The following is a 13589-nucleotide window of genomic DNA, read 5'->3' as shown; positions in this document are numbered from 1 at the left end:
GGTGGGATGAAGCTAAGAGCTGGAAAGGTGATTGGTGAAAGTGATACAGAGCTGGAGAAGGGAAAGGATCACGGGACGGGAGGCCTCGGGAGAAATAAAGGGGAAGGGGGGGAAAGCACCAGAGGAAGATGGAGAACAGGCAAACAACTAAATATATCAGGGATGGGGTAAGAAGGAGAGGAGGGGCATTAACGGAAGTTAGAGAAGTCAATGTTCATGCCATCAGGTTGGAGGCTACCCAGCCGGTATATAAGGTGTTGTTCCTCCAACCTGAGTGTGGCTTCATCTTGACAGTAGAGGAGGCCATGGATAGACATATCAGAATGGGAATGGGACGTGGAATTAAAATGTGTGGCCACTGGGAGATCCTGCTTTCTCTGGCGGACCGAGCGTAGGTGTTCAGCGAAACGGTCTCCCAGTCTGCGTCGGGTCTCACCAATATATAAAAGGCCACACCGGGAGCACCGGACGCAGTATACAACACCAGCCGACTCACAGGTGAAGTTTCGCCTCACCTGGAAGGACTGTCTGGGGCCCTGAATAGTAGTGAGGGAGGAAGTGTAAGGGCAGGTGTAGTACTTGTTCCACTTACAAGGATAAGTGCCAGGAGGGAGATCAGTGGGAAGGGATGGGGGGGACGAGTGGACAAGGGAGTCACGTAGGGAGTGATCCCTGCGGAAAGCAGAAAGAGGGAGGAGGGAAAGATGTGCTTGGTAGTGGGATCACGTTGGAGGTGACGGAAGTTACGGAGAATTATACGTTGGACCTGGAGGCTGCTGGGGTGGTAGGTGAGGACAAGGGGAACCCTATCCTGAGTGGGGTGGCGGGTGGATGGGGTGAGGGCAGATGTGCGGGAAATGGGAGAGATGCGTTTGAGAGCAGAGTTGATGGTGGAAGAAGGGAGGCCCCTTTGTTTAAAAAAGGAAGACATCTCCTTCATCCTGGAATGAAAAGCCTCATCCTGAGAGCAGATGCAGCGGAGACAGAGGAATTGTGAGAAGGGGATAGCATTTTTGCAAGAGACAGGGTGGGAAGAGGAATAGTCCAGGTAGCTGTGAGAGTCTGTAGGCTTATAGTAGATATCAGTAGATAAGCCGTCTCCAGAGATGGAGACAGAAAGATCAAGAAAGGGGAGGGAGGTGTCGGAAATGGACCAGGTAAATTTGAGGGCAGGGTGAAAGTTGGAGGCAAAGTTAATGAAGTCAATTAGCTCAGCATGTGTGCAGGATGCAACGCCAATGCAGTCGTCGATGTAGCGAAGGAAAAGAGGGGGACTGATACCCATATAGACTTGGAACATGGACGGTTCCACAAAGCCAACAAAAAGGCAGGCATAACTGGGACCCATACAGGTGCTGATGGCTACACCCTTGGTTTGGAGGAAGTGGGAGGAGCCAAAGGAGAAATTATTGAGAGTAAGAACTAATTCCGCTAGACGGAATGATCAAATTCTATGATTTTATTTACTTTTTATTTTATTTTATTTTATTGACTGAACATATAACATATAACAGTACAGGTCAGGAATAGGCCCTTCAGCCCACAATTTTGTGCTGCAATAATTAAGTTAGTAATCAAGTGGCTAACTAAACTAATCCCTTCTTCCTACACAATATATATATCCCTCCATTTTACTCACATTCATGCCTATGTAAACATCACTTAAAATTCCCTAATGTACCACCAGCCCAGGCAGCACATTCCAGGCACCCACCACTCTGTGTGTAAAAACTTGCCCCTCATCTCCTTTAAAATTAACCCCTCCCACAACTGCATGTCCTCTGGTATTAGGCATTTCAACCCATGGGAAAAGATACTGCTTACCTACTTTATCTATGCCTCTCATAGTCTTATAAACCTCTATCGGATCTTCCCTCAGCCTTTGCCACTCCAGAGAAAACACCTCAGCTTTGTCCAGCCTCTCATTTTAGCACATGCCCTCTAATCCAGGCAGCATACTGGTAAACCTCTTCCTCACACTCTCCAAAGCCTCAACATGCTTCCTATAATGAGACAACCAGTACTGTATGCAATACTACAGATGTGATCTAACTACTTCTGATCTGCAGCCATGAAATAATGACTAAAATTAGTCTTAAGTAACTGAAGTAGCTATCTTAACAGCAATTTTTTCAGGTCTTTGTCAAAAATATTGTGAGCAGTTTTTGCATGAGGTTATATTGTTTAGTCACGGAACCAGGATTAAACTAATATTAACATAAAAGTATATCATGTAGAAAGCAAATTATTACATGTGTACACAAGAAAGGCCAAAAACTATCTTATTTATACAAAATTCAACTCCTGACAAAATTGATATACTTGAGCACCCTAAATTGTCAATCATTTCTGCCGGATGTCATTCTTATATTCCTTATGTGAAGGCCCTATTAACAGCCATCCATACTCTCCATGCTGTTCCTAATTGCAGTAAAACTCCAGCAGGCCCAATTGCGCTATCAGAGCCAGTTTAACCATTAAAAACATCAATTTCATTTTATTTGTCATTTAATAGGGTTAAAATTTTCTCAGCTTTTCACTGCTTCTTCCTCTTTGTCCATTACTGTTACGTGGACAAGATGAATTGAGCCATAATTTCTTTATTACTGATTAATGAAGTGCTGAGGGGATGCGTGGGAAGGCAGATGGTGAGTGAATTACTTAGCTGGACTTTTCTTTTGTTTTCTTTCAAAATCCACTTCGGATCTTTTCATCCAATATATAATCAGTTTGATTTTAACCATGTCCGCCTTAATGGTGCACATGATCATGGAACTTTAGACTCAAATAATATGTCAATTTGTTCCAAAATCAATATAAAAATATAACTAATTGGATATTTTATCAAATGGACCAATGTAAAAAGTCAGTAGAAGACAATACTTTACAAATGCAATTATAAGTGCTGGAGGAAGTTAACAGGTCAGGCAGCATCTATGGAAATGAATTAACAGTCAATGACCCTTCAACAAAAAGGAAGGGGGATGATGCCGGATTAAAAAGGTGAGTGGGAGGAGAAGGAGGACAAGTGAGAAGGTGAGAAGGTGGAGGAGGAGAATGAAGTAAGAAACTGGGAGGTGGTAAATGGAAAAGGCAATAGGCTGGAGAAGAAGGAATCTGCTAGGAGAGGGGATGAACCATGCCAGAAAGGAGAGGAGGAGGGACGCCAGGGTGATAAGCAAGACAGGAGATAAAGTAGGGAGCCAGAGTGGGGAATAGAAGAAGAGGGAAAATATTACTGGAAAGAGAAATTGATGTTCATGCCATCAGGTTGGAAGCTACTTAGACCGAATATAGTGTTGCTCCTCCGCCCTGTTTATAGTTTAGAATATTTTAAAAGTTTCCCACGTGACTACTCAGGCGATGTACGTGTAAGCTTTGCATGGTTCTCTCTGTGGCTGCGTGGGGTTTCTCTGGTACACTGGTTTTCCCCACATACTCTAAAGACTTGTAAGTAGGTATGTTTTTGATCACTGTAAATTAGCTCTGGTGTAGGTTAGTGGTAAAATCTGGAGGGAGCTAATGAGAATATGGGGAGAATAGATTACTGGGAGAAATTGTAGGGCATGAGATTGCTCTAAGAGTCAGCAGAGCTCAATGAGCCAAAATGGCCTGTTCCTGTGTTGTATTGAAATGTGATAAATACCAAAATATTTTATACGAGGCAATGATTGAAGATCGAGGCTCATAGAATTAAGACAATAACGGGTAGAAAAGCAAGCAAGAGAGCAGATAATTGAACAAACAAGGTCCACAAATTTCAGACAAAAGAATATCTCTCCGAGAGCACTAGTGTTTATAGATTGAACACTATGAAATTATTCACACTGTGAAATACAGACAATTAATTAACCAAAACCTCATTTGTATTACTGAAATGATTTCACTCCTTTTATTTCAATCATTATTATCAATAGGGAATAAGGTTGTATCTACCAGCTTTGTGCTAAATTTAAATGGGTAAAAGTTGGAAGTACTCTAATTTCAAGAATTTTACTTACTAACATAAAACTGTGGAATTCATTTGCATTTGGCATTTTTGTTCCATTCCTTATGTTTCCTTTCCCATTTCAGGATGATGTATTTTCTCATAAACTCATTTGGCACTACTAATGACTGCCACAAAAAAATATCAGCAAAGTGGTACATATGATGAAGTAAGTAGGATTTCAAGGCATTCCTTTCATCTTCTGCTTCTTTTTCTATCCACTTCTGCACTTCCAAGATCAATGTATCATGCTAATATATAGATCCTGGGTTGCCTTCGAAGCATAACTAATTATCTTCTTAATTGATCAAACAAATCCGCTTCAGTTCTGAGGTAATTGGATTTTTAAAAAAAACTATTTTTATACCATTTCTCCGAGGTTCCTTGAAGCTCTTATTGAAGTTATGAGACAATTAGCAAACTATTGAATGTTGTGGAAAGTTAAAAGATTAGCACTGAAACTTCACATCATGGAGTAATTGACTTTTCCCTATAAAGCTTGATGTTTTATGAAGGGACACATGGTGCATTATGATAAAGAAAAATGCTTCTGAAGGTAAATGAGTGGTTATAATGATGTAGGTATTGAATAATTAAACTTTAAGGGCAAGTGAAATAAAGATTAAAAGGTACGAAGAACTTACAGTAAAGAAGAATAATATTTGATAAATTTTATTCTTCAAATAACTTGGTCACAGTTAGGTCAGGGAGTAACTGAGGAATAAATAGCTACATAAATAGCATTCTATCTCAAAGAATTTAGAAATAGATATATTGTTATTTTATATAAGACATCTACTTTTGATGTAGACAGAGTAGATGGGAAGTGGATGATGGCTTTCAAAAATATTCAGAGCTCAGAAGTTGTAGAAACGGCGATATCACTCTCTGGTGCCAAATCAGCATACGGGGGAGAACGGAAATCTGGCCGAGTTGTGTCATAACAACAGCCTCTCACTCAATGCCAACAAGACCAAGGAGATGAACAGTGACTTCAGAAGGAGAAAAAACAGAGGCACATGAGCCAATTCTCATTGGGGATCAGAGATGGAGAGGGTCAACAACTTTAAATTCCTTGGGTGTTATCATTTCAGAGACCTGTCCTGGGCCCAGCAAATAAGTGCAATTATGAAGAAAGTACGGCAGCATCTCCACTTCCTTAGGAGTTTTCGAAGATTCAGCATGACACCTAAAACTTCTGAAAAACTTCAGTACATGTGTGGTAGAGAGTATATTGACTGGCTTCATTACCGCTTCATGAAGAAGAAGGAGCCTCAGGACTCACGCCATCAGGTACGGGAACAGTTGTTACCCCTCAACCATCAGACTCTTGAACCGAAGGGATACCCTCACTTAACTTCACTTTCCCCACTGCTGAACTGTTCCCACAACCTATGAATACATTTTTGAGGACTCCTCATCTCATGGTTTTGATGCTTATTGATTATTTATTTATCTATCTATTTGTTTATTGTTATTATTTATTTATTTGTTTTTGTGTTTTTACAGTTTGTTGTCCTTTGCACACTGGCTGTATGCCCAGTTTGTGTGGTCTTGCATTGATTCTATTACGGTTATGGGATTTATTGAGTATGCCCGAAGAAAACGAATTTCAGGGTTGTATATGGTGACAGATATGTACTTTGATAATAAATTCACCTTAAATTTCATGTCCCGGACTTTCAAACTGAGCCCACATGCCCCTTTATCATAAGGTAACATTTGAAGATATGATAAACAAAAATACAACTTCTATTTAATTTTTCCAGTTAGAGAGGAGAATTAGGATGGGGACAGGATGCAGAAGAAACAACTCTCTCAAAGTGTGGCACAACAGAATAAGTTTGGGAATCTCTTACACAAGTCATCATTGAACTCAACATCAGCTCCCTTCTGCTTCCGCTGCTGTTCCTGGCAATGCATTCCAAATGACTGCAGATGCAGTGAAGTGGTGCAGAAAGCAAAGTGCTAGAACCATTCCACCTGCTGAGCTGCAACCGTGGAGGTGTCAGCACGGCAACATTTCAAATCAAGTATCATGATAGGAAGTAACTTTGAAATAAACAGATAACTAAACAGGGACAATGAAATCTGACCTATGTGCTGCACTCTGAAATTTCCAGAAGTGATGTTGTTACTGAAGAAAGGAAAGCAGTTGAATATAATAGGAATAATTACAGAAGATGAGGAATCAGGTCTTTACTTTTCCCGAATGGACTAGAAATACTTTCTATAAAGTAGATTTTGACTGATCATACATATTGCTGCCAATTTGAGGATATGATTATTTACAGTAGGTTTTTATAAATGAGATTATCAGTTTTGAGCACGTGGTTTTTTTGACCCTTTGCTAAAGCTAATAAATAATGCACAATTTAGCCACTGACAGAAAGAGAATAATAGAATTGTTCCAGCATTTTGAGGTCCCTTAGCCAGTTGGCTCCATATTGGCTCTTTGTACATACTGTATAACATCACAGCACAGTATAGACTCTTCAACCCACAATGCTGTGTCAAACATTTAGCCTACTCTAAGATCAATCTAATCATTCCCTCCTATATAACTCTCCATTTGTCTGTCTAAGAGAGCCAATCAAACAGTTTCTTAAATGCCTCCAATTTATCTGCCCCTACCATCGGTTCTATGTACTTACCACTATCTGTATAAAGATCTTAGCTGTGATATCCTTTCTAAACTTTTTCCCAATCACCTTAAAGTTATGTCTCCTTGTATTAGCCATTTCTTCCCTGGGCAAAAGTCTTTGGCTTTCCACTCTATCTATGCCTCTTATTTTGAACTCCTCTATCAGGTCACTTCTCATCTTTGTTCTCTCCATAGAGGGAAGCACCAGCACACTTAATCTGTCTTCATAAGACATGCCCTCTAGTCCATGCAGCATTCTGGTAAATCCCCTCTGCACCCTTTCTAAAGCTTCCACATTTTTCTTATAATGTGGTGACCTGAACTGAACACAAGATTCCAAGTGTAGTTTAACCAGTGTTTTACAGAGCTGCAACATTAACTCCTGGCTCTTTGAGTTCAATCCCACAACTAATGAAGGCAAACACACTATACATCTCCTTATCAACCCTATCAACTTACATGACATCTACAGAGGCAGACCCCAAGATCACTCTGATCCTCCACACTGTCAAGAATCCTGCCAATAACCCTGTCTTCTGCATTTAACTTTGACCTTCCAAAATGAATCACTTCACACTTTACAGAGTTAAACTCCATCTGCCACTTCTCAGACCTTGTAGAAGTAATCTACCAAGATCACTCCTTTGCCCTCTCCCCATGGTCCTACATTCTTTTCTTCCTTTCACAGACTCATCAGCTCCCTTCTGCTTCCACTGCTATTCCTGGCAATGCATTCCATATGCTACTCATCACCTAAAGTACTTTTCCCCATCTTCCTTTTGCTTCGGTAATCCTCAGCTTCTGTTGGCTGCGTAAGTCAAGGGAAATCAATTGTCTGGCCCCACCAAACGGGTGAGATTGAGAGGAGAGTCCACCCCGAAACCCCCCTGTTTGTGTGAATGCTGTGTGATTCGTTACCCTGTTTCAAATCAGTACCACAAAATAACAGACAGTACACTGCAGACAATTAAACAACTTAGCTTTATAATTCTTAATTTTTAAGAAAATGCAAAAAAAGAAAAGGGCCCATTTAATGAAATAGTCTAATGTGCACAAGTTGGAGCTCACGGTCTTCCTATCACCGATCCTCCTTCAATCTCACCAGTTTTCATAGGATCATGGCTCCACTCCAGTCGACTCCTATGATCTCTTCCTTCTGGCATCTCCTCTCCTCATCTCCTGCCAAATAAAAAAGACCTAGATCACCCTGGTGTCAAGCACATGGCATGAAAGCACCCTCCCGTCATTGGACGGCTCACATTCCAAAGCACCCATTATCTCTAGCCATAACCCAAACACTGCTTCTACAGAATGACCATTATATTAGCAGTGAAACCTTTCCCAGGGTGTTACACTTCTTTCACCAACCACTTCTGTTCTGGATTATCTACGTTAGGAACCCTCTCATAATAGAACTATTGCTGTCAATCTACTCTGTCCATACCCTTCGTGATTAGGAAAGCTTGTAAATCACATACTTCTGGAGGAGTTGTTCATAGGAAATGAACAAGAACAGAGGAAAAAGAAAGAAAAAGCACAAACGGCAGCTTTTGGAAATCAGAACTAAGGAGAAGTCTGGAAGTATTCAGCAGCTTGGCCACAATCATATTAAATGGTGGAGCCACTCTGGGATTCAAATAGACTCATCTTACTCCCAATGCATAGCTCAAGTACCATCTGTGAAGAGAGGTCAATGAAGTTAACATCACAGGCTGATGACGATTTACAGTTCTGAGAGAAACTGAAAGATAGCTATAAAAGAAGATGGTTACATGCTTGGCACCTTTTAGAAATTGTTCATATTTAAATGTGTATTTCAAAGTATTACAAAGATTGTTTGAATAGCCACAGTAAATATAATCAGCAAGCAGAATGCATAATAAATGTGAAGACCAAAAAAACCTGTAAGACCATAAGACATAGGAGCAGAATTAGGCCATTCCGCCCATCGCTCTGCTTCGCCATTCCACCATGGCTGACCCTGGATCCCAGTCAACCCCATACACCTGCCTTCTCGCTATATCCTGTGATGCGCTGACCAATCAGAAAACGATCAACTTCCACCTTAATTATACACATGGACTTGGCCTTTACTGCAGTCTATAGCAGAGCATTCCACAGATTTACTACTCCCTGGCTAAAAAAATCCCCCCTACCTCTGTTCTAAAGGGTCACTCCTCAATTTTGAGGCTGTGCCCTTTAGTTCTGGATACCCCCACCATAGGAAGCATCCTCTCCACATCCACCTTATATAGATCGTTCATCATTCAGTAGGTTTCAATGAGATACGCCCACATTCTTCTAAATTGCAGTGAGTACAGGCCCAAAGCTGCCAAATGCTTCTCATATGTTAACCCCTTCTTTCCTGGAATCATCCTCATGAAACTCTTCTGGACCCTCTCCAATGATAACACATCCTTTCTGGGATTTGGGGCCCAAAACTGTTGACAATACTCCAAGTGTGGCCTGACTAGTGCCTCATAAAGGCTCCGCATTATCTCCTTGATATTTTATTCCCCTTGAAATAAATGCCAATATTGCATATGCCTTCTTTACCACAGACTCAACCTGTAAATTAACCTTCTGGGAGTCTTGTACAAGGACTCCCAAGTCCCTTTGCACCCCTGATGCTTGAATTTTCTTGCATGTAAATAACAGTCCACACTATTGTTCCTGTTACCAAAATGCATTATTATTTCCCAACACTGTAATCCATCTGCCACTCTTTTGCCCTTTCTTCCAATTTGTCTAAGTCCTGCTGCAATTGCATTGCTTCCTTAGCACTACCTACCCCTCCACCTATCTTTGTATCCTCCACAAATGTTGCCACAAAGCTATCAATTCCACCATCTAAATCATTGACAAACAATGTGACAGAGGAGCTATCACTTCCATACTCCCTTCAACAAACTTGGAGATGTGGCTTTCTAATCACATTATCTGAACTGTTAAGAAATATGGTGAATATCTGCCTCACAAAGCCCCCACTAGCAACATGTTGCCCATATTATTACCTTACATTTTTTCCTGGTTTTAGTTTCCTGCTATTTTGACAATTTCCCATCTATTCTATAACTTGCCCTCAATCCTGTGAATTTTAACCTTAGCTAATAGTCTAATTTAAAATTAATTGTTACTAATCCCTTGGTTTACTATGATTGATGAAGTTTATTGAATATTCCACATCTTAGATCAATATGTAAGTATGTTAAATGTCTATATGCCATATAGATGCTATGATCTGTAGCTGGTCTTTTGTGAAATGGCTCTATTGACTCTTTGTGTGTTTTATAATTGGATGTATGAGTGATAATGTGTCTAGGCAGCCTTCTACTATCAGATGACATCCAGAATGACAACACAAATTCTTTTCGGGTGTAATGTTTAAAGCCAGCATAAAGATATCTGTGTCCAATACACTGAGGCTTGTGAGATGGCAGAACTAAATGCTGGTGAAGCCATAAAAATTTATGTCTCAAAGGACACACAGTGATCTTGATCTCTCACAGAGTGCAGGGGGATTTTTTTTAAGAATCTAGGCTCCTATTCACGAACTTTAAACCACCCCACTTAAACTGCATGCTATTATTACACAAAGATCTTACATCACTCTCAGAAATCCTCCCTATTTTCTCAGGATATTTCCCTTTATTTCTTTGAAGCTGTGCAAAGTTTAGAAGAGATCTCTAGGTCTTGCATTTCAACCAGCTGCCTCCCCTGCCTCACACCATGGTGCCATCTCCAACACTACCACGGATACTGACACACAAAAACACAAGGAGCATTCTGAGAGAGGGAAACAAAAACCAGAAGTGTGGATAACGGGAACAAGATATAAATAAAGACAAAGAAATAAAAAGGAATTCAGGAATCAAAATGTTGCAAGGAGGCATTTAAAAGATGCCAAGGGTAAAGAAGAGAGCAATAAGAGAGAGAGAAAAAAATAAAGAATGGGGGTAACAGGAGAATCCACAGGAAGAGGTATGGAAATATCAACAACGGAGGATTAGAGACACAAGCAGTGAAGACATTAGGGATTCCTTATTCAAAATCAGAAGTTCCATTACTGATTCCAAAAGTATTTTCTGTTGAGATGCTTATTATTATTACATTTGATTGAATGGCAAAAATACTATGGAAATTACACATTATAAATGCTCAGTTCAAAGTTGTAAATGTTGATTTGAATTCAAAGTGTTTTGCTGGAAAGAAATAATTTTATTTGCCGCATTGATATTCAATTTTATACTGAGAGAGATAAGCCGGATTGACCAGTGAGCGTATAGACACAACTTCTTTCATTCAGCATGCATTCTTTTTATAATATCCATGAAAATTTCATAAGGCAATCAGTTTATAATCACACGGAATGCAATTAAGTTGCCATCACACACTGCCTGACCATTTAGCTATGATTCATAAACAAGTTAAAATCGTAATTATTTACCCCATTTAACCATTAATCAAGTCTTTCAATGTTTCACATTCTGTATTAAAAGGGCAATGGACATCTGTCCTGAAAACAATAGGATTATTTGTAAGTGGTTTATTTCAGTCTTCAATCACCTCAGTGCTTTTGGAGTAATTTCATTTATTTTAAATACTGTAATCTGCCTCTCAACTGCTTTTTTCCCCATTGTCAAACAACTTTGGATTCTGAAGATAATATCATAGAATCATATTCATATTCAGAATTTGGTTTATTATCTCTAACATATGTTGTGAAATGTGTTGTTTTGCAGCAGCAGTACTGTGCAATACATTAAAAACACTATGTTACAAAAAGAAATGTAATGTGAAATAAGTAAATAGTCCAAAAAGAGAGCAAAATATGCTGGCAGTTGGGATCTATACCTCTATAGATCTATACCTCTATACCTCTTCCCTGATGATCATAATAAGAAGAGGGTATGTCCTGTATGGTGAAGGTTCTTAATGACTGATGCCACCTTCTTGAGGCACCCTCTTTTAAAGATGTTCTTGATGGTGGGGAGGTTAATATCCATGTTGGAGCTGAGTGCGAGTTGACAATCTTCTGTAGCTTATTTCAATCCTGTGCATTGAAGCCTCCATATCAGGGAGTGATGCAACCAGTTAGAATGCTCTCCACAGTAGATATGTAGAAATTTGCTAGTCTTTGTTGACATACTAAATCTCCTCAAGCTCCCAATGAACTACAGCTGCTTACATGCCTTGTTCATGATTGCATCGATATGCTGAACCCAGGATAGATCCTCTAAGAAAAGGGCTACTCACCCTTTTCACTACTGATCCCTTGATGAGGATTAGTGTGTGTTCTCCCAGCTTCCTATTCCTAAAGTCACAGTCAGTTCCTTAGTCTTACTAGGTTCGAGTTAAGTTTGTTGTTAAGATACAACTCAACCAATTGATCTATCTCATTTCTACATGTCTCCTAATCTCCACCTGAGCTTCTGCCAACAGCAGTGTGTGTGATCTTTGACTTTATAGAGAGCATTATAGTTGTGTCTACCCACACGGTCATGAGTGCAGAGAGAGTAGAGCAGTGGGCTAAGCACTCACCCTGGGGTGCACCTGTGGTAATTATCAGCATGTGGGCATTAGGCTTCAGTCCAGCGGAACTACTAACCATGACAATAGAAGGAACAGAAGGAACAGGATTTTCTGATGAGCCAGGGCAAATGATAGAACTGATGTCTATGAAAATCCTCTTGTCACTGAGCTGAGGAAATTCTGAGTGGAAGGAAGCAGTAGACAGCATCCTCCCAATAAAGACTGGCATACAGTACAGGAAGAGGTTCAATGTCCACTAAGGGTAGATAGACCATTCACAGATAGATAGTCATAAGTAGAGCTTTAAGCACAAGGTTGATAGGATCATAAAGAGGATTTTTGCAACATTGGCCTTCATAAATTAGAGCAATGAATACAGGAGTTAGGACATAATGCTGAAGTTTTATAAGATGTTTGTGAGGTAAAATTTGGAGTATTACGTGCAGTTCTGGTCACCTACCTACAGGAAAGCTAGAATGTGTGCAGAGAACATTTACAAGCATGTTGCTTGGAGTTGAGGACCTGAGTTATAGGGAAAGGTTATATAGGTTAGGACTTTATTCTCTGGAGCAGAGGAGAATGAGAAGAGATTTGATAAAGGCATACAGAATAATGAGGTTTATAGATAGGATAAATACAAGCAGGATTTTTCCACTGAGGTTGGGTGAGATAAGAGTAAAGGTCATAGGTTAAGTGTGAAAGGTGAAATATTTAAGGGGAACCTGAAGGGAAACTTCTTCATTCAGAAGTGATGCAAGCACGGAATGAACTACCAGCAGAAGTTTAAAGTTCAAAATTTCATAGTAAATTTATTATCAAAGGACATATATGTCATCATATACAACACTGAGATTCATTTTCTTGCAGGCATTCACAGTAAAAATAAGAAACATAATAAAATCAGTGAAAGTCAGACCTAACAGGGCAGACAAATAAACAATATGCAAAAGAAATTGTGAAAATATAACAATAAATAAAACAAAAGAAAACAATAATAATATTGAGAACATGAGATGTACACTCCTTGAAAGTGAGTCTATATGTTGTGGGAATAGTTCAATGATGGGGCAAGTGAAGTTGAGTGAAGTTTTGCACTCTGGGTCAAGAGCTAGAGGGTTGAGGGGTAATAACTGTTCCTGAACCTGGTGGTGTGGGTCCTGTGTATTGAAGCCTCCTGTACCTTCTTCCTGAAGACAGCAGTGAGAAGAGAGCATGGCCTAGATAGTGGGGGTCCTTAATAATTGTTGTTGTGTTCCTGTGACAGTGCTCCATGTAGTTGTGCTCAGTAGCAGGTAGGGCTTTACCCGTGATGGACTGGGCTGTTTCCATTGATTTTTGTTGGATTTTCCATTGTAAAGCATCAGTGCTTCCATACCAGGCCGTGATACAACCAGTCAATATACTCTTCACCACACATGTATTAAA

Source organism: Hemitrygon akajei, chromosome 1 (genome assembly GCF_048418815.1).
Source record: "Hemitrygon akajei chromosome 1, sHemAka1.3, whole genome shotgun sequence".
Lineage (NCBI taxonomy): Eukaryota > Metazoa > Chordata > Chondrichthyes > Myliobatiformes > Dasyatidae > Hemitrygon > Hemitrygon akajei.
This window is presented reverse-complemented; position numbering follows the sequence as displayed.